Here is a 23811-nt window from a genome sequence, read left to right as displayed (position 1 = left end):
TTCGCCTTTAAACCCAGCTGAAATTCCCTTTTTAACATGAGGTCTTTGTAAATAACAGTGGATTATAACTTCTCTGGATCTCTCTAGAAAGTATGTCTATATTTAGTCTTTGATTATATCACCATGTATTAGCTACTCTCTATATGCATTGGTTTTCCCTTTCTTCAACTTGACTTCAAGCTTGGAGGACAAAGAAAACATTCTTAATATTTCTGAAGAAGCCATAGAACCTAGCACTCAAGTGAACTATAAGTGCATGCTCAATACTTGATGTATCAGTAACTGCTGTTTCATTGAACCTGCAGCTTCTCAAGTAGGCTTTCTTCAAATACACAAAGATTTCAATATGAGAGTACACAGATGTACACCCGTCATTTACAAACACTCTCATTTATAAATTCCTATTAAAACTATGATACTGAAGAAAACAACCTGGTTCCCAAAAGCCTAGACGAGGTAAAAATGGTACTCATCTGCGCTGTTTTACTTTTTATTTTTCCTTTCCTTTTGAAAAATTTTCCAAAACCTTTTCTTTGACTATCAGGCATTTATCTGTGACTAGAATTGTTTTTACATGAATGCTTCTCTTCCTTGGGCACACTTCTTGCTTACCCCTGCCTCTCACGACGCTCCCACCCTGTGAAGTGACGTACTTCCAGGTGGGGCCACCTTAGCTAAGTGGCTCCTGAATCCAACAAAATGATACAATCCTGACTAGGTGAGCGGGACACCATTCATGGCAGTGTCAAATGATGAAATAATGAAGTAAGAATCAAGATGATAATAAGTACAAGGGGTCTTCTCTGAGATAAATAATGAACTGGTAAACATATCTCTGAGCAAATCCTGATGTAGAAGTGATGAAGATACTATGTTTAGTCCAAAGACAAGCCATTTACCTGAGAAAACTTTCTGAAAGTAAAACCTAATCCAGTCACACTTCTATTTTTATCTCTCCCATTGGCATTTTACTTTATATTATGGTGACAAAACACATTACATTTCTAAAAGTTTTCTGCATCTTGTTTATCAGTGAATAATGGACTTTTGTATCTCTTTATATATGTGTAATAAATCAGAGCTTCTATGTTTTCTAAACACAAAGTTAAAACAACTTTTGCCACTAGGTCTCATCCTCCTGCAACTAAGCACCTCAGTAATAACTAACAAGAAAGTTTACTAAAATTGCCCAGATATAGGATAATTAGAAAATTATCAAATGTTTATTCAGTCCCTACATGTAAAAGGAACACAGCAATTCCAGGCATAATGGGGGAAGTGGAATGATGTTTGGTAGAGGGAAATAAAAACTAGGTAACTTCTCTAGGAAAATTATATTTATAGTTCATGTACGGTTACTGAAGTTCCATAAGACATTTTAAGGCAACTTAAGTAGTTATTCACATGTAATATGTAGTTTTTATGTTGTGCTTACTTGTATGAAACAGAAGAAAAGGTGACTGCATGCCTCCTATATAATAACCTTGCCTTAATATATAATTCCTTTTTGGTCATTAATTCCACCCAGTCGTACATAGCTGTTTGTATATGCTTCACACTTACTACTAATAGTAAAATATTTACACCTTTATTTCCAAATAATAAATAGGTAGAAAACCCCAAGGTTAAACTAAGTACAAAGGTCCTCTCCCTGTGACATGATTGTCAGATGGTCTGTATTAGGTCTTTGAATCCCTAAGAGATAATGGAGTGTCTAAGTGAAATTTTAAAGTGTTTGCATCAATAAAGTTGCCTGTCAAGTTAAACATCCTGCTCGCTGACCCGTTTTTCCATATTTCCAAACTTATTTAAAATCACAATTAGAGGAGGAAATCCTTGTAATTTTACTTTTCCTATAGTTTCAGAAATGAAGCCCTCTGTTCCCCCATGGAGATATCTAAGTTTTCTATCCCTGTTGTTTAATTTATTCTCTTTTATAGGGCTGACATTTCCTATAGGTGGCTTAAGATCCCTTAAATGGCAATATAGTTGTTTTTTAAAAAGTGGGCTAGTTTATTCTTGTACCTTAGTCTTGTACCTAGAGAACTAGTTATTTCTGCCAAGGCACTGATACATGGCAACAGATTTAAGGACAAGACTGAAAAAGTAATTTCCACTTATAAGTGAAACATCTTTAGTCAAAAGATACCAAGTTCACTCTTATTTATCACTCTGAGGATTAATACTTACAATATGAAGCTATCACTTAATGGTTTAAACTTGCATATTATAAGCAAGTGATTACATTTGGGTAAATGTGTGTTTTTGTACTTATTTTTATCCCAAAATAGACTGTTCTATATTTTCAAGAACTATTATATTTCACAAAAGAATAGTCTGTTGTAAAAATTGTGTCTGGTTCAGTAACTAATTTTCTCTAGTCATAAAATGAGAATAATAGTTTTTAAGTTCCAAATACCTATTTATATTCTAAAAATTAGTCAATGTACTTGCTCTATTTTTGAACTACAAATTTGATTAGAGAAAGATGTGGGTAGATATACAATATAGATATAGATGCATGTATATAATGGATTAAGTGTTTTTTATTCAGCTTTTCACTAATTTGATTTAAAATAGTGGGAGAAAAAGTAAACACAGAAAAGACTCTAAAGTAACATAAGCTGATGGTCATAAGACACTGAATAATATGGAATGAAGTCAAATTCACTTTGGTTTGTTATGACAAGTGGTTTTTCGCTAACATTTTTAATATTGCTAAATAACTGAAAGGAATTAGTTCGGAAAAGGAACTGACTTTACCTTCTTTAACAGGAATGGCCTATCAAGTATGGACCAAAGACTTTATATGGTTCATTGCCAAAACTATCTAACACCAGCATGCACATCTATGTTTCCATCTAACATATATGTAATTATATGTTAGATTTTCAATTCTTAGATGAATAACTGATGAAACTTAATGAGTCTCATGTAGAAAAGCTGAGAAACAACAAAGCATATAGCCTTTTAATAATACAAAGTTCTTACTGTGCAATAAGTAGGCCATAAAAGAAATAAAGGATTTCTAAATGAATGGTCCTCTTAAATATAATAAAATGCACTTAAGTTTTTATATCCTCTAAACTGCTCTAATAAGATATTGGCTCTAAAGAAAGTCATGTTCTTTAATGATGTGAATTGTCTACAAAAAGATTCCCCCGTGCTATTCTTTGGCATGGCAATCTTTCAGATGAATTTAGGAAAAGAATAAAATTAGCTGGTCAGTGAATTAAATCCACAGGATTAATTTCTTAAGCATGGGGTTTGTATGAAAACATCCAGGCACTTGTCTGTTGTAGCCATTTGATACTACAAACATTTAGTTAAGAAACAAAGAATCAGCTGTAAAACTTTTTTCACACATGGGAAAAACAGATCGTTTACTTGTTAAACTATTTCTGCTGGGCTGTATTGTACTATTTGTCCTCTGTGGCATGGCATCAACGAGCCAATTTCCTCAATATGTCATGACTCTGTCAAAATAAAGAGCAATTCTGAAGACATATATTCCTGAGGTATTCCATTGGGTCATAGGAGGAGACTGAGAAGCGATAGTGAGTTTGCCATTGCCTCCCCCTCCCCCCACTTCTCCCTCCTCCCCACATCTCCCATTCCAAATTATGGTGTGATCATATTTTGTTTTTGTAATGTCTGTAATGGGAAAAGATTAATTTTTATAAAAAGAAGAAAATAAGTATTTACGACGATTCAGATTTCAGAGAACTGCACAGTTTGAGAAAGCGAATTCTCTTGGTACTAACTGGTCTTTCCAGTTTGAAATGTGATTCTAGCAGCTTTGTATCTCTCCTTAAAGTGGTAAACGTAGAATTAGGCATTCTACAAATATTTCCAGAATCTCCAAGTCACTTTGTCACATGCCAATCTAATAATTACAATTCTGGATATGTTTTCATCCATAAGTATATGACTGTTACATTATGCTAAATGTAGAAATAAAGTAGATTAACAGAACAATCACTTTTCTTATACCTTCATACCTCTATATTTTAAATCTTCCAAGTAAACCTAATGATTATTATTACTGCTTCAAATGTCTTTTGGGTGATTTGTTTATCCTTTTTGCTCAACTGTGCGCATCACCAGGGGAGGGAATAGTAGTGGTTAATAATTGTTATAATATACATACACTTAAATATACGAGGTCCGTCCAAAAAAGTCCAGCCATTGTTAACATAACGAGACTGGTTTGTGCGGCATCTATGTAACCTGGCAACGAAGGTGAGTGGACTGGGATGTGCGTGTGTGAACAATGACGACTTCACTGTACTAGTCAGCAAGATGGTAGACGCTGTTGAGTGAACATTTGTACTGTGTGGCCATTGCATTCAAAATGACTGAGCGAGTAGAGCAATAAATCTGCATCAGATTTTGCTTTAAGCTTGAACATTCCTCTGCGGAAACTATTCAGATGATTCAGAGGGCCGCAGCTATGGGCAACTGGTGATTGGCAGCTTCACCATGACAACACACCCACTCATGCATCATATCTCATGCAGAGTTTTCTGGTGAAACATCAAATCACCCTGGTGACTCAGCCTCCCTACAGCCCAGATTTGGTGCCCTGTGACTTCTGGCTTTTCCCAAAACTCAAATCACCTTTGAAAGGGAAGAGATTTTAGACTGTTGATGAGATTCAGGAGAATATGATGGGGCAGCTGATAGGGATTAGAACTGTGTGAGGTCCCAAGTTGCCTACTGTGAGAGGGACTGAGGCAGCATTGTCCTATGTACAATGTTTCTTATATCTTCTTCAATAAATGTCTATTTTTCATATTATATGGCTGGATACATTCCGGACAGACCTCATACACACATATATATTTAGTTTACAGATATGTAATAAAATTGTTCACTGTCATTCCTAATCTTTATAATTCACACAATAAGCATTTCCTGGGAGTCTACTTCAAGGCCCTACCAGAGCAGGAGGAACAAGGGTGAAGACCCTGGTTGCTATGAGCTGCTAGGGGAGATAAGACATATACAGAAATAATTATAACATTAAAAAGTATAAACAAATGCTATGAGAGATGTGTGCAGCAAAATGAAGCAAGTTAGTAGGAAAAGGGAGCTTCTCCCTGAGGCGGCACTGAAGGATGACTATATAGGTGCTCAAAGACTTCCTTGTTTTGATTATGGAAAACTTAAAACACTGAAGCTTACTAGTAAGACATAAGAGTATCTTCTCTCCCCAATCCTGATTATATAATAGTATTAGCACTTCTACTTTTTTATTAAGTGAAAGACTGCTTAATTGTGCAATGTGCTGCTTAGTTTCTTAACAGTCTCTTTCTTTAATAAAGATATATCACTCAGCAGAGCATAGAGAAATTACTCAAAGTACGGTCACATTCCCACAAAAATAAACCTCTCCATATGGAAGATGGGTAGAGGATCAGACACAAAAAATGTTTTTGGTGTTACTTTTACAGCTATTTTTTACTTAACCGAATCTTTTTTTCTTTTTATGTTTCTTTTTAGTTCTTTTCTTTCTTAAAAGTGGCCAAAATGAGATGAGATTTCAACTTGCTACGTTGACCATATCAACAATAAAACAAAAACCAAAAAAGATGACAAAATACAATTTACTTTTAATTAAAATGAAATATTAATGATCCAAACTTAACTCTGTGCATTGAAAAATGTTTCTGATTCAAAGATTTATACTTTTCCAAAGATCTCATCCTATTTGTAACTTCTGCTTAACAGATGGGTAGGGGCCGGCTGAGAAAAATAACAGCAGAAAGTTCAAAAAGTTTTACAGTAAATTCCATGTTTAAATGTTTACACATAATACATTGAGGAATGAATATAAAAGGAAGCCAGGCTAAGTGTCTTCAATAAATTCAATACCAAACTATATGAACACAAAATAATACGGGTTACAAATGGAGAGTTTTAATTATCACTTATGTAAACATTTTACTTTTTTCCATATTAAGTTGGTAATTATCAATAAGTATGATTTCAACATGTTATATATGCTACAATCCATACAGATTTAAAGAAAGAAGAGCAAAATATAGTTTGTGTATGAAAAAGAGAAATAGTGTGTGTGTGTGTGTGTACGTGTGTTTGTTGTATTTAGGTAGAAGAGCAAGGGCATAATTAAGGCTACAAAAGGTGTGTATTTACCATGTGCCCAATATGTGCTAGACAGTGATTAATGTAAGCATACATGAAGAGTCAATGCTCTCCTTTATGTTAAATTATTCATCAAAAGCCTATACAAAACAATTAGCAGCTCCTGGCACTTTGCTTTTTTAGGAGACACAAAAATTCTCATTTCAATCAGGGTTTATTTTGTTTTAAAATCTGAATACATGTTTCAGAGAAGAAGATGGAAAGGGTAAATGGAATTCTAAGCCCCCTGGTGTGAGGCCCTCTCCGACTCTGTTATTACACTCAACTCAGTTAAGGTGCTTTGGGGTCTCCCCTAAAACCAATTAATGAGAAAATGGAACAAAAGAATGGCATCTTAAAACTCAGCTAATGAATTGAAATTTGCAATTAATAAGAAATTTTTCAACTCTACCATCCTCAGGAAATCTGACTACCAAATCGTGGGCTTCAAAAGTGTTTTCCCGCCAATTCAAAAAGCTGACCATTCTTTAAAATGTGAGCTAGTCTTACTAAGAAATCATTCTTTTAATATGTGTGGCTATTAAATGAATGAATTTGAACTGGATCTTTTATTTAACTAAAATTCAGCTAATAAGACAGGTCAGATAATGGTAACAATCAATAACCAACAACACTGCAGTACTACAAAACAAAACGAAACAAACATACAAACCAGAAAAAAACCATCTCAGGAAAACACATTTGTAAGTGCCCAAGTCTGAAATGTATCCAGTTCTCACTACTTCAGCTTTCAAACACACTCTGCAGAACTGCTCTGATCCAGCCTTCCAAAGGTCCTCAATGCCTCTGTTTTTTTATTTATAATCAATATAAACACATCACCAACCTGAATTTCAGCCAGCAGTCACAGGATGCCTTGGATCAGATCAATAAAGTCTGAAAGATAAACAGAAAAAGATCCCATAAAGTAAAGCAATTGAATAATTTAGTTTTTTATTTTCCTCAGGAGGAAGATAAAGTTACTTGGTTCCCTGCACCATAAAACTGACTGGTAGACAACATTCATTTACAAGGGGGTGTTATGTAGTTACAAAACTTTAAATGTAAAATTATTTTCTAGATTTCACTTAAAAGCATATATTAGATGACCACATTAGGTCCTATTTTTATCTTCCGCAATTTTTATTTATTTACAGTAGAGAGATTTTCATGCTTATACTCTAAAATGTCAACCAAAAAATTTTTTAAGTAAACTCTGTATGCACTGTACTAATGTTACAGAAGAGGGGTGTCCAAAAGCCCCCAGAGCTTGCGGCTGGGAGATGGGGAGAAGGAAGCAGCTTTCAGAATGCAAATGGCTTTAATGTATCCAAGGCCCGGGAAGATGGGAGGGGTCTTGGACTGTGGGATGGTATGGAAAAGAGCACACAGAGCCTGCGTGAGGTTCTGTGAATGGTCAGAACTGGGGACCATGCAGACTGCGTCACAGGATGCAGTCAGGGATTTAAAAATAGGCGGCAGACATTTTAATGGGACTGACCATGTGGTTTTGAGGAGGGGACCGACCATGCAGTTTTGAGAAGTTCTCCATGCGGATTACAAAGGAGGGTACACCATGCTGCTTTAAGAAGGGAAAACTCCACTCAGCTTACAAGGAGGCTGGGAATTCACGCAGTTCTGGATTAAAAGCTGGCGGGCACCACAACGCAGAAAAGCCTTCCCAGTCAGAATTGAATGATTGGCAGCTACCGGTAAAGCTGAACACATGTGTCTAGGAAGTAGGGGAAACGGTTTCTCTAACTTTTCTAAAACTAGCCTGGTTTAGTAGGGGGAGGAAGAAATATGTGTTTATGGGTATTTTAAGGAACATAAGACCTAGCGGCAGAAATCCGCAAATAATCTAAATCTATATAACTATTAAATAAACAATTTTTTTCTTTTCACTAAACTCTGGTGTTATAATTCTGGCTGCGGGCAATTGGGCCCCTAACTAAATAGCCCATGGGTGCTAGCTTTCAATTGGAGCAGCCCAGGAGTTCTGTAATACTAACATTTCTCTTGAAAGATGTTTAATTAAAATATTACAGGTGATGCATTCGGATCCTTAATCTGAATTAATATCCACAGACGGTCTGTAGATTTTTAGTCCAGAATCTGTTTAAAGGCAAAAAAAATAAAAAAGTCACCTGAGACAATTTCAATGGCAACCTTGAACGTCCCATTGCTTCTTTATACCTAAGCTTTGGCACTAAATTATGCTGAGAAGCACATTATCAAATGGAAATAACAAAGGTGGTAAACCCAGGACAAAAGCAAACTCCAAACTGCCTTGCCAAAAAAGTCAGCCTGTCTTTTGGTTAGTTAGTAAGAAAATAACTTTAATATGACATGGAGTAAGATTCTTAATTTGTTGTAGCGCATCTATGGCTAAGTCTCCAATTAAAAAAACCTAAGTTAGCTTCTAGAAGTGTGTTTGTGAATTAACTGTCTGGAAGTTAAAATATGTTCCACATGACACTGTTAGAAATGGTTCATTATTAGACTCCTAGTTTAAGCCCTTCTCAGAGAAGGAAAACTCTGACTCCAAAAAACCTCCGCTGCCTTGCGGCATACCTCTTCAGGGGAAAGGCTAAGGGAGTAAACCCCGACAGAAAATCCGGAGCCGGAGTCCCTAAGGCGGTTTGACGTTGTAGTCAACACCGGCAACTCCTGCGGCGCACCTGAAGCCAAGCTGTATTGACTCCGTCTTTCCCTTGGATCCTTCAGCTGCGAAGAGAGGGGGGGTCTGCTGCATGGGCAACAGCAGACCCTCCATATCACCCTGCCCAGGCTCTGTAGCTTCAGCTTCACTGGAGAGGACACTCCAGCGACATCGCAAGATGTCGATTCAACACGGGAGGAGACAGATACCGTGTCACTCCCGAGTCGGACTGCACAGCCATTCTCGGTGGTGCAGATAGACTCTTAAGAAGCTACACCATCGTCTCTCGAGACGGACGGCTGCTGCCGAGTTTAAGCCCAAAAGCTAAATTAACCTATAAAGGTAATTATTTAATGAATAGTCTAAAATAATATTCATATATTCCAATGAAATGACAGGTTATTAGCATGACTGTACTAATCATTTGACTATGTATATGTATATCAAAGCATTATGCTGTATACCTTCAATATATATAATTTTTATTAAAATATAAACAGCACTAGTAAACAAAAAATGATTAGAAATGAAATTGTTGATTTTTAATCTTAAGACAGGTGCTTAAGAAAAGTGAACTTTATCATAAAACAATGAAAGGATAGGTGGATAAAATTGTGGAGATTAAAAAAAAGGATTTGGGGACATTTTGAGGGACTTTCAAGATTAATGGTGTTAGGGGGTGCTCCTGTCAAGATGGCAGCATAGGCAGACATGGCTCACCTCTTTGCATAACCACATCAATATTACAACTAAATATAGAACAACAATCACTCAAAACCATCAGAAATCAAGCTGACTGAAAGTCTGACAACTGTAGAATTAAAGAAACCACATCCATCCAGACTAGTAGGACGGGTGCAGATGCAGAACAGGCTGGTCCCTCACCTACATGTGGTGTATAAAAATTCAGGAGCGATATCCTGGGAGCAGAAAGTCCTAGCCCCAAACCAGGCCCCCCAGCCCAGGGCTCCAGTGCCAGGAAGATAAGTCCCCACAACTTCTGGCTGCAAAAACCAGTGGGAATCGAATCAGTGAAAGAAACTCCTGGAGCCCCAAGCAGTTCCTCTTAAGGAACACACACAGACTCACCTCCTCAGACTCCCTCCCTCTGAGCTGCAGCACCGGGGTAGCAGCTTGAAAGACATCAATGGTACACAGGGAGAAACTGAAGTGTCTGGCAACAAGGTGAGCAGAGGCCATTGTCTCTTTTCTAAACCCTCCTTCCACAAAGCCACAGAGCTGGCAAGCTAGTGACATATCTGAGACTCCATCAACCTGGCAAACACCTTGGAGATCCCCAGAGGCTCCGTCCCACCCAACTTATGGGCCCACCCAAGCTGCTTTTCCATATGAATGGTTGGTCTTGGCTGCTGCTTCACAACTTCCTAAATCCTATCAAACGAGCCACAGCTGGCCTCAGTGAGCTCCAGGCCTGGCACTACCAGCAGCCAACCTAGATTCACAGCTTGGCTTCACCTGGGAATCTCCAAGCCCAGCTCAAGCAACAGCCATCTCAGGTTGCTTTATAGCTCAGGCAGGATAGCCCCTGGCAAAACACAGGTAGGGACTGACATTGGCCTGCATAACCCAGGAAACCCCAGGACCAGCACACCCAGTGAACAGCTACAGATAATGTCAGAGCACCACCACCCTGTCCCTGCATAGCTGATCCTCTACAGAAGGGTGAAGGTTGGTGGTCAGAGATCACAGCCAGTCCTCGCAGCTGACTGGACTGGGTAAATTCTTCCCATTGATCTGCCAACAGCAGCCAAGGTTCAACTACAAAGGAAGGTGTACTCAGCCCACACAAAGGGCACACCTCGAGTATCAGCTTGGGTGACCAGAGAGGCTGTGTCACTGGACCCAACAGGACACCTACTACTTTAGGCCATATTGCCAAGACAAGGAGTCAAAGCAGCTCTACCTAATACACAGAAACAAGCACAGGAAGGCTGCCAAATTGAGGAGGCAAAGAAATATGGCCCAAATGAAAAAACAGAACAAAACCCCAGAAAAAGAACCAGGTGAAATGGAGATATCCAACCTATCAGATGCAGAGTTCAAAACATTAGTGATAAGGATGCTCAGAGCAATGACTCAGTATAGCCACAAAATAAAGGAAGAAGTGAAGATTATACAAAGTGAAATAAAGAAAAATATACAGGGAACCAACAGTGATGGGAAGGAAGCAGGGATTCAAATCAATGATTTGGAACAAAAGGAAAAAAATAAACATTCACACAAAACAGAAAGAAGAAACAAGAATCGGAAAAAAAACAAGGAGAGGATTAGAAATCTCTGGGACAACTTTAAACATACCAACATCCAAATCATAAGGGTGCTGGAAGAAGAAGAGGAAGTGCAAGAAATTGAAAACTTATTTGAAAAAATAATGAAAGAAAATTTCCCTAATTTGGTGTAGGAAATAGACATATAAGTCCAGGAAGCACAGAGAATCCCAAACAAGTTGGACCTAAAGAGGACCACACCAAGACACTCATAATTAAGATGCCAAAGGTTAAAGATAAAGAGATAATCTTAAAAACAGATAGAGAAAAGAAGAGAGTTACCTACAAAGGAGTTCCCATAAGACTATCTGATTTCTCAAAAGTAACTTTGCAGGCAAGAAGTATTCAAAGTGATGAAAGTGTAGGTCCTTACCTACAACCAAGAGTATTCTATCCAGCAAAGATATCATTCAGAATGGAAGGACAGATAAAGTGCTTCCCAGACAAAATAAAGCTAAAGAAATTCATCATCACCAAGCCATTACTGAATGAAATGTTAGAGGGACTTACCTAAGAAGATCAAAACTATGACCATTAAAATGACAACAAACTTACAACTATTAACAACTGAATCTAAAAAAACAACAACAACAACAACAAAAACAAACTGAGCAAACAACTTGAACAAGAACAGAATCATAGGTATGGGGATCACTTAGAGGGTTATCAGCTGGGAGGGGGGAGGGGGGAAAAGGAGGAAATGGTGCAGGGATCAAGAAGCAGAATTTGTAGGAACAAAATAAGGGGGAGTTAAGAATAGTATAGAAATGGGTGAAAGTAAAGAAATTACAAGCATGACCCATGGACATGAACTAAGGGGGGGGAGATTGTTGGAGGGAAGGGGGGTACTAGGCAGATGGGGATGAAAGGAAAATAGCTGGGACAACTGTAACAGCATAATCAATAAAATATATTTTTTAAAAAGATTAATGATGCTAATATGTCTACTTTCACTTCAAGCAGCTGACATTATTTCACTCCGATACAAATTTTTTTTTCTACAAAGCCAACAGTTCCCAAACTATGTACCAGACAGAGTACCCCAGGACGCCACAGTGTATTCACAGAATGATGAAATATTTTCAATATATGAAAAACACAGCAACATCCACCAGGCACCACACCAATTACTAGCCTAAAGCAGTTCACAGTTTCAACATTAGACTATGACACATTCCCCTCAATGATGTCGTACTTTGCAAAACTGGATTTTAGTAGAGTTTATGATATAAAAGCAAACTCTGCATGAAAAGCAATATGAAATAAGAAATGAGGATGACAATGTCCAATCTGACTGTTAGGTTTGTGGATTGGGCAGTGCTCAATAGGCCACATATGCCATTACTAAATAATTATGGGACTCTAAGTATAAAATGAAAGGATTTTTCTTTAGGTTTGCATTTATGATTTTTTTCAAAAGCTTACTTGTTGTGAAGACATAAATACTTATTATGCTAACTAAATGAAACCGTGAAGTACTTCTTTTGGCATGGAGGTGTCACAAAAAAAATTACCAAGTTACCGAGAACGCCGTAAACTGGAAAAGTCTGGGACACTCTATTAAGCATAGTTTTTTGTTTTGTTTTATTTTGTTTCATTTTTTACTCCACAAATTTGAAGAAAATATAAAACAGGAGAGATTATTTTTCAAAGAGCTAGTAAAAGAGAAGGTTAAGAGAGATAAAAAAATTTTCCTAAGAGAAAAAATATTAGGAGAGCGAGAAGGACAGTGGTCCATCACAGCAAGTGACAGTGTGTGTGTGCTTACGTGGGCGCGTGCAAGTGCGCCACTGTGTGTGCAAGAGGTCACTACAGGAGTACATATGAACTGTCGCGGGCACCCTGCATATATGTATTGTGGGGTGGAAAGATAATTTTCCATCTAGCATTCTAAATTCTTCTGGCTGGACTAATAATGAAATTGCCATGAGACAGATTACTAGGAGAAATGACCAACTGTATTCTGTATGTACATACAGGGGTGCCCTGAGAATATGGGACCCAAGGACACACTGGGCACTTGAGGCTTATATGCCATTTTGGACTAAGGAGAGGGAGATAGGAGTATGGGATTTCAAAGGGAAAGTAGGCAAGTCAGAGGCAGATGATCAAAGCAGACATGTGAAAAACAAGTTCTTGCTGGACCACCCAGGACGGGGGACACAGAGAGGAGTCCAACAAAGAGTCGTGGCTTGCTTTCTCCCTGTCTGCCACACTTAGTTTATATTACACTAAGGTAATAGCTTCCGTCCTTTAGGCAGGTAAAAGGGGGGGAGGGGTCAAAGGTTCTTTCTGAGTCTTTTGTTTCTTAAAAATAACCAGCTTAAAATAATCAATATCTCCCATAAAGCATGCTTTGGGGAGGCAAACTCTGCTTCCCCTCATACATGTTAACCATGCTGATTATCACTCATCATTCCCCATGGAAAGGTGGTGCCTTAGTTGCCTGGCACCTTGGAGCGCACACACAGAACTGCGTGTTTGTTGGTGTGCGGTTTCAAACCTCAACTTACCAGGTGACTGCAGCCATTTCTTGTTCAGAGCTCTTGGGCGAACTAGATGAATGTCTTGCTATCTTCAAGATTCTGAGATTGGATTTTATCTTTTCTACATGCACTTTCAATATATACTTTCACAGTAGAAACAAAATAACTACTAGTGGAGTTTTTCAAAAGTCAGGCTTGACGTTTCATGTGATTGGGGAAACAATCCAACTTGTCCCCACCACTACCCCCCAACACAGCCCCACCTCCAAACGTCTAGTTGTTTTTTGTTTTGTTCAATTCAACATGAGTCCGATTCAAACTTTATTTAAAACAGTAATGCTATGTTAGATACGCAAACTTTGCATTTGGACCCATAGGCTTAGCAAGAGAAGAGCATCAGAGTGCTCACAGAAGAGCATTGCTAAGTATTTGCCAAATAACTAAAAGTGCTTAGTGTTGTACTTCTCTGGTGCTTTGTGAAATTTAAAGAAATAGTTGAAAATCTCCTTTTGGGCAGAATTAGGGGAAAAAAAAATTCCATCCTTGCCCCACCTGACTTGCATAAAAAAAATATTGAATGGAAACAAAGTTCTGAGGGAGAAGAGGTATTCATTTTGACTGGGTGGACTCAAGTTCTCTTGGGGGTTTTGCTTGTGTGCTTTTCTCATCTCAATGACAGCACTTCCATTTGCAGCACCAAGAGCAGCTGCTTTGCAAATAACTCTCTGGAACCCCCCACCGTCACACCCCCAACCCAGTTATTGAGCAAATAGGCACAGAATAGTGAAGATTTATGTAACCCTGAGGCTCAATCCTCACCATGAACATCTACCATTTCAAACACAGAGGTCAAGACTTCTTGTTTAGCATCTTGCTAAACAATGTGCTAAGCATGACTCAGATGAAATTCTTATCAATAAGATTCAGCATCTGCTCCTTGGCAGCTTAAATTATCAGCATTTTAAAAGCACCACTTTGCCATCCTCTGTCTCTTTATCCACACACACACACACACACACACACACACACACACACACACACAGAAATGTCAGAAAACAATCTTGAGAGTTAATTGCTAAAGCTTTTCTCCTTCTCTTTTTCCAATGAGACATGATCTCATACCTACGTATTATAAATCATATGGTGATGGTCAGATCAAATTATAAGCTCTATAACAAGCTTCAGTATGCCTGGTTTCACTTCACAAAAAATAAAAATTGAAAATATTAGACATATCTCAGCTATTAGGTTATCAAGGTCAATCGTCAATTAAAAAGCCACCTTTCACACTTCCTGTTCTTCTCTCATCTTAAAATGACATCCAAGTCTCAATTTACAGAAACTGGTACCACATGAGTAACAGAAAAGTTACAGCTTCAGTTTCAAGTTACGGATACAGATGTAGGGAATACTGCAGTTGTAAGGCAAATCAAAAGTCAATTCCATTTTAAAAATAACTTTGTGCTTTTGTCTACAATCTTTATATTTTTAAAATACATAGACGTTTTCTTTTTAATAGCATTGTTTAATATATCAGAACTCCTGAGTTCTTTGTCATCAAGAAGCTCACTCAGAATCTAGTGGGACACAAGCGATTATGAAAAGACATGACACAACACAGAACATGCCTGCTGTCACAAAGAAATACCAGTAAAAAGCTACCAGAGATCAAAGAGGAAGAAAAAAAAAAAAAGAAATCCTGTTACATAGATAAGGATTCGTAGAAGGTGCATTTGAGCTGGGTCTTGAAAGAGGCAAAGGATTTTGATCCCCCTGGATGGAAAGGGAAGGAGACCAACTCAGACAATGGACTCAGCAGAAACAAAGTAATGAAAGAAGCAAAGCCCAGGGGATGTTTGGAAAAACTCCTCCAGTCCTACCTGGCTAGAGTAACAGACAAGAGTAATCATTGGGTAAAAGGCTAGGCTGGGTCTGTATAGGGAGTATTGAACTTGAATGACAAGCTGAGGAGGTTATGTAATTAAATATGTTTAATTTTGTGCATTAAAGTGAACCACTGAAAAAGTTTTATATTCAACAACTGCATAATTAGGACATTTAATCTGGCAACACTGTGTAGATTGGATCAGAGATGAGAAGAGATTAAAGAAGAATAGACCTTCTCCTTCAGAAGTCTATGTGAATGGTAGGGACCGGGGCAATACAAAGAAGGACAAATGCTCTGACTACCACACAGGCCAATGTCTTAGTCCACCCCGGCTGCCATAACTAAATACCAGAGACTGGGTGACTTACACGATAGAAAAATATTTTGTCACAGTTCTGGAGGCTGAAAGTCTGAGGTCAGTGTGCCAGCTTGCCCTGGTTCCAGTAAGAGCCCTCTCTTCCTGGCTTCTGACTTGTAGGCATTCTTGCTGTGTCCCCACATGGTCACTGTCAAATTGGGGCCCCACATTTGTGACCTTATTTCATATTAATTACCTCCTAAAAACCTATCTCTAAGTATGATCACAGTTGGAGTTAGGGCTTCAACACAATCCAGTCCGTAGCAGTGTGTATCACCTACGGGGCTTAGGGATTGGTTGGTTATGAAAAGGCACAGGGCAGAGAAAAGGAGCCAAGAGAATGCTGAGGGTTTGAGGCAGCCTCCCAGGAAGGTGCCATTCTTAAAAACAGGAGAAGCTGAAGGAAGATCAGGTTGCTGAGCACGAATAGACAGTGACAGGCTTTTAAAATTTTTTTAATATAGTAAATTTTAGTTTCCTACAGGACACTAATGGGAAGGTATTCAGCAGGCAAGAAACCTATTCATGGAGCATATGACTTCATGTGATATGCAAAAGAGTGAAATCTTACTTAAAATTAAAACAAAATTAAAAGGAATGAAACTTGCGTTGATATAACTGAGCTATAATATATCAAGATAGAATCAGAAACGTATCTGTATATTCCAAATCATAGAATTAGGTTGTCTAGCCAGCCCACATTATTAAATATTTAATCACATTTTGCCTTGATAGACAGCTATAACACTGAAAGAGTACTGGCTGTGTGGAAGCCCACATTGTTCATGAATGCCATATTCTGCTTGCCCAGACTGTAGGCTGCTCTGTCTGGGTCAGTGACCCGGCAAATCCATGTTTGCATCTCAAGCACTTAATGTGGTATATGGCACAAAGTCAGGGATACATAAATGTGGAATGAGTCACCATGCCACCCCCCCGGAAAAAGAGGCTGAGTCATGGACACTCCAACTCACTTCACCTCTAGACTTTGTATTATTCATATAAAACCAAATCATCGGAAGCCAGGCACTAGGCATGCCTCTCAATAGAATGTTCTGTACTCTGACATATTTATTGTAGCTGCTCTAACAATGGTTAGAAATAGAGGTTAAGGCTAAGAGGACCAGTTCCATGCCGGGAAATCGTATCTAATTTACCCATCTATGTCACAACACAGGAAAAAGGAATAGGCGATGCAGGAACTAGAAATAATAATAAGTGCACGTTTAAAGTGACGAACTTCCAAATGCGTCAGTCATGGAATTTGTTTTATGAGAAACTACAGTACAGTAAGTCCCCACCTAATGTCCTCAAAAGGTTTTTGGAAAGTGCAACTCTAGACAAAAATAAATACCATTGCTTAACTGATATAAACAAGGGTTAAGATCCTAGGCCCTATTTCTGCTCAAAAATATATCACCAAACTTCTAAATAAAAACCCAAAACACTTCTAACATTAAGCAGTAAAATAAATATGAGGTATACATACATTTAAGACAGATGAATAAAACCAAGTAAAAAAATGATTTCCAACCCACTTATTCCAGTTCAGAGTCTCAGGTGGCCAGACTCAGGTGAGTCTCCAGGCAGCTCAGGGTACAAGGCAGGTACCAACCCTGGACAGGACGCCTTTCCATCATCAAAGGGCCACTGACACGCACTCACTCACAGGACAATGTAGACACTATTCACCCAACGTGCACATCTTTGGGAGGTGGGAAGAAACCATAGTATCGGTTTGAACAACACAAGCTGGAATTGCACAGGTCCACTTACATGTAGATTTTTTCAATAACTACACACAGTACTATAAATGTATCTTTTTAATAATTTTCTTAATAAGATTTTTCTCTGGCCTGTTTTATTGTAAGGATAGAGTATACAACACATATACAAAATATGTTAACTGTTTATGTTATTGGCAAGGTTCCCTCCCAGTTACAGTAGGCTATTATTTAAATTTTGGGGGATTCAAAATTTACCACAGATTTTTGACTGTTGCAGAGGTCAGTGCCTCTAACCCCCATGTTGTCAAGTGTCAACTGTATATATTTTTCGGGTTTTTTGTTTTTGTTTTTTTTTTTGTAAGTTAAGACACTGATGGTTTTTCCTCACAGGTATATTCTGGTATATTCAAATCCAGGCAGGAAAAATATGGGTAAGCAGGCTTTGAAAAAACTATAAAAAAACAAGCAACAAACTTTTTTTTGAAATGAAAACAGCCCATTCTCATTTCTCTAAGATTTTTATAGTGGTACAAATTGTGGAAGATGACAGTATTCATTTTTTTAAGAAATTTTTGCTGATGACTTGCGGCCAAGATGGAGGCTCTGTCTCCCTCCACAACTAAGAAGGACTATAACTACCACAAAACCATAAATAACCAGAAGTTCCAGAAAATAAAACTGCATGGAAGTTCAACAAGTGGCGCTCATCGGGTCGGGTAGAAGGGGCGAAACCGGGGCGGAGAGGTCAAGCTGTGCTGTCAGCAGCAGCAGTGGCAGCGCCAGTGGCGGGACTGCGAGAAATGCCAGGGGAGCAGTCCCGGCTGCAATTGAGACCCATCAGCTTGCGATTCTAAGGCTGGGGAAGGCAGACCCCCATGGCCTCTGACTGTGAGGCCCAGAGGGCATAGGGACGGAGGAAGAGGCTCTTGGTCTCTCATCTGAGAGTAACGGCAGGAATCCATCTTGGACCCCACCCCCACATAAAGCGCCACAGTGTGCTGAGAAGGGTCGCTGGGCTGTGATGAGTGCTCAGGGCTCTGCACCCGATAGCGTAGGAGGTGTGATAGCCCCGTCCAAGAAGGAAAGATAAACAAAAATGGTCAGCTGGCAGGAATAATGATTGAAATACCAGTCATGCAGCTGACCAAAAAGCAAATATGGGAATTAACCGATGAACAAATAGAAAATCTTTCTGAGGCTCAGTTCAGAGCTATAGTCATAAGGCAGCTCACAGAACTAATAAAAGATATTGAACAAGACAGGGAAGGAATGAAGGCTAGTCCTGCTGAAATGAATGAAAACACATATGAGACAAGTGGTGAGGGAAGGAAAACCAGGGATCAAATCAACAAATCGGAACACAGGGAAGGGACAGTCAACCAGTGCAGAAAGAGGAAACAAAAAGTGAGGAATATGAGGAGAGGCTCAGAAAGCTCTGGGACAGCTATAAGCGAACAAATATTAGAAATATAGGGTTGCCAGAAGGTGGAAAAGAACTAGAAATTGAAAAAGTATGTGAAAAAATAATGAAGAACTTCCCTAACTTGGGGAAGGAAACAGACTTACAGGTCCAGGAAGCATAGAGAGTTCCAGAAAAACTGGACCCAGGGAGAACCACACCAAGACACATTATAATCAAAATGTCAAAAATTAAAGATAAAGAGAGAATCTTAAAAGCAGCAAAAAAAAAAAAAGAGAAGAATTATGTACAAAGGGGTCCCAATTAGACTATCAGCTGATTTCTCAAAGGAGACCCCGCAGGCAAAAAGGGACTGGCAAGAAATATTCAAAGTAATGAAAATCAAAAACCTACAGCCATGAATACTTTATCCAGCGAAACTGTCATTCAGAATAGAAGGGCAGAGAAAGTGCTTCCAGGACAAAGTAAAACTGAAGTTCATTAGATCCAAACCACTGTTATATGAGATGTTAAAGGGACTGGTTTAGGAGAAAGAGGATCAAAACTATGAACATTAAAATGAAAACTGTATCATAACAACCAACAACAGAAGCTAGGGAATCGAAACAAAGGCAAACTAAGTAGGCAACAAGAGTGGGAAAAGAACTATAGGTGTGGGGAACATATTGGGGAGAGATCAGCAGAGTTGGGGAAGGGGGAAAAGGGAAGGAGATGATGCAGGACTTAAGAAGCATAGTAGGAGGGAGTGGAGTAGACAGAAAGAGGTTGAGAAGAACTATATGCACAACCAATGGGCATGGACTAAAAGGGGGGGACAACTGGAGGGAGAGGGGGTCACTGGGTGGAGGGGAGCAGAGGGAAAAGAAATTGGGACAACTGTAACAGCATAATCAATAAAACATATTTAAAAGAAATTTTTGCTGAAACCATTCAATGGCCCAAGGCAAAAAGGCCATTCATAGTCCCATCCTAGGTCCTTCTGGTTGTTTTCTTTTTCTTCTTTGTAATTTTTATTTTATCAATGTTAGGCATATAAATAGTTTAAGAAGTTAACTTCTGCAAGGGCTTGAGGAAACACAGCAGTGTAAGGAGTACGAGTTACTTGAGACCCACAACGGATACGAATAACACTGTTTATTTTGATAATGAGGTAGTACAGCTGAGTGATGTTGGCATCTGCAAAAGCCAATAAGCTTACGTCTTGCAGTATGGAAACCTATCTACTTATTGAAATCATTAGTCTTTAAAATCCAAGGTTTCCTTGGAAATGGTTTTATAGCAAAGTGAATGCATTATTATTTGTTCAAAACCTTTAACCGAGCATCGTCTCACTGATACTTGGATTTACAGCTGAGTTTTGAAATGGTGTGGCATACATGTGAGGCACCCGTCGAACAGGAACTGTTTCTTGGGTCTAACATCAGGATGTCTTTTAAGATGAATGCCACCACCTAGCTTTTTCTCCATTTGGGAAAGTACACATTCTCCTAGCCCTACCAAAAGGTTATTTTGTCAGCTCAGTGAAACCTGTAATTCAAAGAAAACACAGCTAAAGGCAATCCTTAAACAAAAGTAAATCTGTTCCCAAAGCTCCGATTTCCTGAAAACTCTACTAGGGCACTACCAAGACAAATTGAAGCATTCCACACATTTCTGGACCCACTTCTCTGAGTTAGAGACTTTTCTCCAGGTTGAATCCAGTGTATTTGACTCCTACATGTTGTTATAACTCATTTTCAGCATAATTTAAAAATTGCAAATCCCCAAAATTAGTATGAAATGACTGATCTCAGAACTGTTATAAAGAACATTTTCATCTATTTTAATATTCGTATTGTGTTTCATCTTACAACAATGGACCAAAAAAGAGGTCAGAATTTATACATAATAATGAGAAATCGTATATCTGGAACAAATGTAACTGCAGCAAAAGTTAGGGTTTCCTGTAAGTCTAAAAGCATTAATGTAGGAAACAGGTCTGCTGTTACCACATGTTAAATACTAAGTACTTTCTCAGACTCCATCATCCCTCGACCATACTAATCAAGGGTTAAAGCTTTACTTTTCCCCAAAGTAGTGATAGACCAAAAGGCATTATAGCAGAATGAAAACAGCTTAAATTAACTGTACATCTTTCCCCTATGATTCACATATAGGCAGTCCTATACTTACACATTTTTTTCAGCCATTTATTTAATATATAAGGAAAATATTACAAATGGTAGTTAAATTCCCAATCCTGTCAATTTAATCATTAGTATAACAACATTACTGCTGCACAGCTAAATGGAATATTGCGGTCTGATTGTGATCCCAGACACAACTTCATCATTATTTTCCTCTGATAATGTGTTTCCCAAGCACATGGGGTACACTCGGGAATTAGTTATTTACCCTTTTTACTAACGACTGTGGAATAACTGCTTCATGGGAAGCACTTTTCTAGAGACTGAGATAGAATGGTGGCCAATCAGTGCTCAACAAGGTTCCTGTCCTTTTGGAACTTCATTGCTCTCGTAAAACACAAATACATAAGAGGACTGCAAGGAGGAAAATACAGTGTGGTAAGGGGTGAGTGAGGGAATGGGGTTGGGAGCTTTCTCTGTCTCCAATCTCAGCAGCAAGAAAGAAGTAGAAGCTGAAATGACATTTATCAAAGCAAGAAAGCTCTTGAGCCGTTCACATGATGGCCTTCCAAAGGGGAACATTTCAACCAGCAGACCCCTCACCTACAACTATCCTTAAGTGAAAAAGTGTAAAGAAAATACATTCATGTGAGTTCTGAAAGTGCACAGAAAGTACAATTTTGGATCTCATGTGGGGTTTTAGCAGTAGTATTGGGGCCAACACTAAAACTAACATCTTACACTTGTAGGACTTGAAGTTCTTCCACATCTAGTCTTGCTTAATCCTGTAAACTAAGATACTTCTGTTGACCTAGATTCAGCTGGCTCTCAGGCACGACACCTGCTTCCCAGTGAAAGCTAATCTTTAGTAATGGGCTATCCTCAATTGTTAGCTTGCCAAAGGGTCAAATGTCATGCAAGGAAGAAAATAATCAAAAACAAAGGAAAACAAAATGACCTAATTTTTGGTATCACCATGCAATGAAATGTTTCCAAATAACATATGCTTCATTTCCAACCTTTTGACTTAATAATTAAAGAAGTTACAGAAGGTGGGTTTTATAATAATAAATGGATTAAATCCTCTTGCTCAGGCCAGGCACAAAATTATTCACAATCACCACTGATAGAATTCCTATTGGTATATAACACCTTCAACCAGTGAGCAGAGAAGGAAATAAGCTTTGACAGCTCTCAGGCAACACTGAAGAGCTGCCCCACTCCATGTGACTCACGTGAAGAGAGCGGGAACTGACCCCTAGAGCAGGTCACCTTGCCGCTCCTCAGAGCAATCAGCCACTGATGGACCTAGAGCCACGGCCGAGTAACTATATACAGTCTTTAGCAGTTAGAGAAAGTCAAAGGCCTCTCCCCGTCTGTAATGAGGAAGCCAATTACCAACCTCTGTTGTGTGTGTGACACGGTCACAGTCACGCTGCACAATTGCTATTGTGTTTCCCTCTGCCCGTTCCAATGTGCCTTTGGGACCTGAGCGAGAAGATTTAAGTTCTTTCACAAGAATGTCTTTTAACCAATAGCTGATGAGCGACATTTAAATAATTGAGGGGGAATCTTTTCTGGCCATCCCAAATCAAGAAGGCCAAGTTGCTACAAAGGCAGAGTGGAAACGTAAAAGAAGTATTTCCAGACTTGCAGTAATGTGTTCCCAAGTAAATGTACTGAGAAAGATAAAATGCAGCGTAAGGATGCATCAAAGAAACTACCTTGACTTCACGGTGGTGAAATGTGACGTACTGACCGCATAGGAGTAAACCCTCCCCGCTGGCAGACGGCAGCTGGGCCTTCTGCTGCCCTCAGGGGCGTCAGTTTGTTTGCACAGCCCACACAGATGGCACCCATAGGGTTAACATCATTTTCTTCCCAAATGTAAAAGAAATGTTCTTTATATCATACATCGGGAGATGAGAGGGTATAGGCTCCTTACTTTGACTTGGCAAAGAGAATCAAGCTTTAGGAGAGTAAAGGAATGTCCTAACGTGTCTGAATGGTCAGATACAGAATGAGGTCCAGGACCAAGTTTCCTGATAGGCTGATAACTTGGGAAAGGCTGAGGGAACTGGCAGAAAATGCTGCGTAATTAACCTTCTGGAAGGGCTCTGAGGCCTTGACAAAAATCTCTCCCAGCTGCCACGCACTTTCCCAGGATCCATGAATTCTATTAATCTTCCCCATGATAAAAAGATGGCTGAAAGTAAATGGAGTGTGCTCTCTGAAGGCAAAACACGCTGATGTGACTTGGAAATTTTTCAAAAAATAACTACAAACTCTGGCATTACCTTAAGGGGCATTGAACGGTGAATTATGACATTCTGGCCTCAAATTCAAAATGCATATTTTTCATGTATATAAACACCAACCATAATAGTTACACTGTACCAACAAAATACAATAATTGATTTCAATAAACTTTTTTTCAACCAAGAGTGAATGTGCCATCGAATCTTGGTATAAGTACTAGTAATAAAATCAACATTAAAACAAGGTACACTTTTCAATGCTGGAATTTTTTTCTTCTTTTAGATTTAGCTCAGTTTTCTTAAAAGAACATGCATTATATCTGGGAATTTAAAATATAAGCAAAAGATTTTTAAAATATTCTTTATATAATATTTTTCTCTATGGTCACAGTACAAAATTCAGGCATTAAGAAAAATATATGGGGATGTAATGTACAGCATGGGAAATAAG

General features: G+C 38.7%; 1 long non-coding RNA gene across 2 annotated transcripts in view; it reads right to left on the bottom strand.

Annotated features, from left to right (window-relative positions):
• Window positions 1-23811, bottom strand: part of LOC150022593 (uncharacterized) — a 165252-nt gene that overhangs the window by 93069 nt on the left and 48372 nt on the right. For both annotated transcript variants that reach the window (XR_016509642.1, XR_016509640.1), the window contains exon 2: window positions 6995-7044. This is a non-coding gene — a long non-coding RNA (uncharacterized LOC150022593). The remainder of the gene's footprint in view (window positions 1-6994; window positions 7045-23811) is intronic.

The sequence above is a fragment of the Furipterus horrens genome, unplaced genomic scaffold, assembly GCF_987537825.1.
Source record: "Furipterus horrens unplaced genomic scaffold, mFurHor1.1.pri manual_scaffold_1, whole genome shotgun sequence".
NCBI lineage: Eukaryota > Metazoa > Chordata > Mammalia > Chiroptera > Furipteridae > Furipterus > Furipterus horrens.
The sequence above is the reverse complement of the archived record's forward strand: the minus strand, read 5'-3'. Positions and strand labels throughout refer to the sequence as shown.